A 6,318-nucleotide genomic window follows, 5' to 3' on the forward strand; every position below is an offset into this window, starting at 1 on the left:
TAATCAGTTTCTCTAAAAGCCAACTCTATTTCTTCTTTCAGTTCCAGCCTGAAGCCTACAGCTCCTGCCACTTATACACCTAACTTTGATGTAGTCTATGTCTACTACTACCCTGTGTACTGCCCCGTGTACTACCCTGAGTACAACCAGACACGGTTAAAAACTCAAAAAAGCACTACAGGAAAACTTGTTTATTTTTCTTATAATAGTGTTTTCACAAATGAACTCCAGATGTCTCCAGATCTCAAGGAGATTCACAGCTTGTATTTCCTACAGATTAGAATTCAGGACCCTAATGATTGTAACCGAGAAATCACCATCCATGAACTTATGGGAGGAAGAGCCAGGTCTTCACACGAGACCCTGTCTGTGCCCAAGCCAGTGTGTGCCCGCGAACCAGCGTTTAGTGTCTGTGCCAGGACTGGTGTCTGAGGCAGAACCTGTGTCTACGCCCGAGACCCTGTCTGCACCAGAATCGGTGTCTGCACCAGAATCGGTGTCTGTGCATAAGACCATGTCTGTGTCCAATTCGGTGTCAGTGCCTGAACTAGTGTCTGTGCCTGAACTAGTGTCTGTGCCCGAAACGGTGCCGTTCCAGAGACACTACCTTTACCAGAAATGGTGTCTGCACCCGAGACCCTGTCTGTGCCAGAATCGGTGTCTGTGCCGAACCGGTGTCTGAGCTCAAACTGGTGTCTGTGCCCGAAATAGTGTCTTTTCAGAGACACTACCTTCACCAGAATCGGTGTCTGTCCTAGAGACTCTGTTTGTGCCAGAATCAGTGTCTGTGCCCGAATTGGTGTCTCTGCTCGAATCGGTGTCTGCGCCCAAACCGGTGTCTGCACCAAAACCAGTGTCTGTGCCCGAACTGGTGTCTGCACCAGAATCAGTGTCTGTGCCAAGACCCTCTCTGCACCAGAATTGATGTCTGCATCTGAAACGGTGTCTGTGTCTGAGACCCTGCCTAAGGTGACCTGCATGTAAAAATTACATTGTTAAATCAGGACAAAACCCAAACCACTTCCTATTCAGTATATTTGCTCCCTATAAGGGAAAGTCTAAGGGAAAGTCTACAAATCTATTGTTATTGTACCATCTAATGAAATGCCAGTGGCATGAAAATACATCATCAACAGGAACAGAATCACTAGAGAGAAATCGATTACAAGTGAAATTAAAGACTTGGCATGCCATATATTTACAGACATGCTTCAATTGCTTTGGTAGATTTAGATGACTTGGTAGAAGTGAACAATTTAAACAAAATCCAAGATGGCAGAAGATCTAATTAGGCATGGCTTCTACATTTTGGATACACATTTAAAAAGTTATGGCCCAAATTTGACCCCATGGTGGCACTAGAGAGTTGGCAGCACTTTGGCCTTTTTTTTTTTTTTACCTTCAACAGTCAGTTTGCCAAATTTCAAAGCATTTCAACAGTTGGTTTGTGGTGACAGACACCCTAGACAGAAAAAGAACATCAAGAAGAACAAGAAAAAAAAGAAGAGGAACAACTAAAAAGCTACTAAAAATAAAAAGGTTTAGATGTTAAACAGCATTAAAGTATGACTGCCTTGTAAACATATTGAAAGCTATATATTGATTAGCAGCATGATGTACTTAATTCAATGGACCACAACCGGAAAGATTAGTGTGGCAGATGTTTGTTTATGTGTGTTGAAATATGAGAAGAGGAGTTAGAGCTAACACACACACACACACACACACACACACACACACACACACACACACACACACAAACACACACACATGCAGTCCAACATGACAATGAGACACTGAAATGGACAAAATTATAATAACAACAATTAAAAAAAGTGTTATGAACACGGAAGAATAATCATCCTTATCTGTACGACTTTCAAGAACATGAACATGGAAACATAACTAAAACTAATTGTCCCCTCACATGGAAGACTTGTAACAGGCCCTTGAATTCCACAAACTATAAGGAAGAGGAGAGTGGCACAAGCACTCTCTCTCTCTCTCTCTCTCTCTCTCTCTCTCTCTCTCTCTCTCTAACACACACACACACACACACACACACACACACACACACACACACACACACACACACACATACACACACTGTATTTTAACTGCCTACCTGTACTTTTTGAACATTTCATTCTAAAACCCTCTGTGGCCCTCTCCTCTCCTTTTTCTAATTATTTAGAATAAAACTAAAGCGCAATTTGTTCTAACTGTACCAGCTGTACATAACAAAAACACTATGCTTATACTATTAATATACTTATAATTGTGCTGTACTTTACAACTATACATAACAAAAACACTATTCTTATACTATAAATATACTTATACTCGTGCTTAACTTTACTGGACAGAAATGGATGAAAGCCACTAATATAACCTGTGGTGAATTGTGGCATTTTGAACAGTAGGGGGCAGCACGATAATAATAGTAAACAACTGCAGTTTCCGGAGGGAAAGTAGGAGTTTGTCACAACACCAACGAGACTCACTATTTCTTACATTTCATTCATTCATTCATTCATTCATTCATTCATTCATTCATCTTCTACCGCTTATCCGAACTACCTCGGGTCACGGGGAGCCTATCTCAGGCGTCATAGGGCATCAAGGCAGGATACACCCTGGACGGAGTGCCAACCCGTCGCAGAGCACACACACACACACACACACACACACACACACACACACACACACACACACACTTCTTACATTTATACTCACTTTTTTACTTTTATTTGAATGCATCCTTTAGATTGAAAAGAAAAGCCTGAAATATGTGACAATGGATTCACAGAGAGAAGGAAATATTTGTGCCTTCTTGAAGAATTGTGAATTCAGAAATAGGTTTCGCAGGAATTTATCAGAAGTGATATTTGAGGAATACTAAATATACTCGACTATTAAAGAAACACAACATTTAATTGGAAAAACAACAGCTTTGTACATGTAATGATATTGCTTTCAATGCTCAATTTTTGTATTAAAAAAATAAGTCTGTCCAGATATGGCAATAAATGTACTATGTAAATATTATGTTATTTTAGTTAGTGTAAGTAGATTTTATGTTAGTTTCTGTTGACTATTGTCACATTTACCAGCTTTTTTTCTTGAAATGTTTTCCTTTAAAGGGTAATATAAACCAATTTCAACTGACATAATTAATTAACATAATTTCACACACAAATACATAAATAAAAACAGACTTTGAACAGCGATTGTTCCTGATCGGTTTTAACTTCAGGCGATATTTTAACTTCAGGTTAACTTTTAACTTTTCTAATAAGCATTTGACGAAATTACAATATTTTAATCAACAAATATGTTACATTCTGACTATGTGGTGCATAAACAAACAAATAAGCAAACGAATAATCATGTTGAATGCATCTGATGAAAAGTGCATGAATTTTATTAAATTACAATATTTTGAATATAATGAATTTTATTAAATCACAATATTTTAACACAATGAATTTTATTAAATCACAATATTTTAACACAATGCATTTTATTAAATCACGATATATTAACACAATGCATTCTGACTATGTGGTGCATACACAAACAAATAAACAAACGAATAATCATGTTGAATGCATCTGATGAAAAGTGCATGAATTTTATTAAATTACAATATTTGAATATAATGAATTTTATTAAATCACAATATTTTAACACAATGCATTTTATTAATACAATATTTTAACGTATTAACATAAATGAATTTTATTAAATACTTTAAACTTAAAATAATAAATAATTACAGTAACTGTTGACATATTACAAATGAACTAACATTTTTGTTTTCTGGAAACTTTCTCTTTCCAGTTCTCATATATGAGTAAAGGAAACAAAATGCTTATTAGCTTGTGCTATTATACATTTATTATATATAGCCTTGTAACGTACCAAACCCTAGTGTAACTTTGAAATAAGCCCCGTGCCCACATGCTCGTGCTTCCTGTCTTAACCTCAAATGAACGCGAATATTCAGTGTGACGTAACGCCCGAAAATGGGTTTACCCATAGGTCCTTGCGCGCACAGTTTCTTTTAAATCTTTTACGATTTGTTTTTCTGCAACCACTCTTTTAAAGTGTATACACGATTACATTTTAAGTTTATACTGTGTAATATTTTAACACTTATTATTTAACACACGGCTCATCGAATCTACCGTCACTAAGCAACCTGTCACGGTCACTAAGATCTGGCAGGTACACACGCCCGAAATAGGAAATTTGCTCTTTTAGTATTTGTCTAGCAGGTTTTTTCCTTTGGGAAAAAGCCACCCATGATGGTTATAATATTAGATGAACGATTCTGTTGTGATTCACGTTAATACGTTGTTTAGGCGTGTGTTCATGTGAGTTAACACCGAGTTAACGGATCATTATGTGTGATTCAGTTCTGTTTTAATATTAGAACACATGGAGATCCATTCGTACAGCCAACTTGGGCTGCAAAAGGTGTCATAACGTTAAAAGATGTAAGTGGAGAGAAATCAATTTTGAATTTTCAAGATTTAACAGGAAGATTTAACATTTCACGTAACATTATTTCTATATTTTCAACTTCGTTCTGCATTAAAATATCTTAAAGTTCCTTGGGGCAATAATCTTCTGATCCACCCAGTAATGCAATGGATTCAAAAAGCACCAAGCATAGGAATTGTCTCTTATTTTTACTTTTGCTTCTCAAACCTTAATTCTGATGACTTCCCTAAAGGAAGAGTGTGGGAAGCAGATCTGACTCCCTATAATAGAAGCATTGATTGGGACACAGTATGGGTTAATACATTCCATGCGTCCTCAAACTCTAACCACAAATTCATTCACTTTAAAATTATTCACAGAGCATATGTAACCACACGTATACGTTATGCGATGGGTATTTCACCCCAGCCGTATTGCATGTTTTGCGGACCAGGTTGCCTTGACACTTTCAGGGATATGTTATGGGACTGTCCAGGTGTACAAAAATTCTGGGACATCGTGCTTGATGGTATATATAAGGTTATCGGGATTCGTTTTCCCAAGGATCCTGTTATTTTGTTGTTGAATGATAATTCCCAGTTTTCTGTAAATGGGAAACAACAGAAATTTTGGCTAGCAGCTTTAACTGCGGCAAAGAAACTATTAGTTCAACGCTGGAAACCCCCGCATGACCTTTCTGCTAAGTACTGGATTCACTCCTTATTGGAAATACTACTGTATATCTGGAACTGTCTTCTGCAAGGGCTAATCACACAAAGCCTGCTACTCTATCTATGTGGCAGAACTGGATTTCCATAGCCTCGAAGAATTTGGTTATTTAGTCTAAAGTTGTTATTCGGTTGTTAATATTACAACTGATTCAATTTGTATATTTTGTGTATATTTCTTTGAGCTTATTCTGGTGTAGTTTTGATTTACATGAGTCCTGGGGTGCAGTGAGATAGGGGTGGGATGGGGGGTGGTTTTTGTAAGTGGGATGGGGGGTGGTTGTGGGTGGGATGGGGGGTGGTTGTGGGTGGGTATTAGTTTAAAAAGGTTTTCTTTTTCTGTTGTGTTGTATTTTTGCATGTTGTATCAAAATAAAAACAGTGAATTACAAATAAAAATGAGTGCACATGGAGAAGGTAATGTTTGTGTTGCGTAATTGTCTAATCGATCAGTTATAATGTTATTTTACAGGGTGTTAACAATACAATCATCTTCTTGTTTGTCTACAGTAATAGCTAAAGATTTTTATTATTAACCAGATGATTGGTTGATTCTCAGAAGGGGCGTGGCGTCAGGGGGCGTTTTGGTGGGGTCGCACATCCTAATATATTTATTAACCTATTGTATGTATTATTGTATTATGTTGTACTGCACTGTCTTGCACTTTATTTTACACATGTTCACTTTATGTACTTAGCTTTGTGTTGCACTTAACTTGCACTAACATGCACTTCTCACACTTTATGTACATAACTGATCAGTCATATATTCTGTATTCATATTTAATACTCATACTGTCTATATTGTATCTCATCTGCATTGTTTTGTATAGTATAGTGTTATTTATGTCTGTATTGTCTTGTCTTGTATAGTATAGTGTTATTTATGTCTGTATTGTCTTGTCTTGTATAGTATAGTGTTATTTATGTCTGTATTGTCTTGTGTAGTATAGTATAGTGTTATTTATGTCTGTATTGTCTTGTCTTGTATAGTATAGTGTTATTTATGTCTGTATTGTCTTGTGTAGTATAGTATAGTGTTATTTATGTCTGTATTGTCTTGTCTTGTATAGTATAGTGTTATTTATGTCTGTATTGTCTT

The 6,318-nt window shown here is 36.6% G+C and overlaps 1 non-coding gene across 1 annotated transcript; it reads left to right on the forward strand.

Moving 5' to 3' along the window:
- The first annotated feature begins 4,247 nt into the window (after positions 1-4,247).
- On the forward strand, positions 4,248-4,306 carry LOC132846500 (U7 small nuclear RNA). Its single transcript, XR_009648527.1, has one exon. It is a non-coding gene; the product is annotated as a U7 small nuclear RNA (small nuclear RNA).
- The last annotated feature ends 2,012 nt before the right edge of the window (positions 4,307-6,318 follow it).

This window comes from Tachysurus vachellii, chromosome 5 (genome assembly GCF_030014155.1).
Source record: "Tachysurus vachellii isolate PV-2020 chromosome 5, HZAU_Pvac_v1, whole genome shotgun sequence".
In the NCBI taxonomy this organism is placed as follows: domain Eukaryota; kingdom Metazoa; phylum Chordata; class Actinopteri; order Siluriformes; family Bagridae; genus Tachysurus; species Tachysurus vachellii.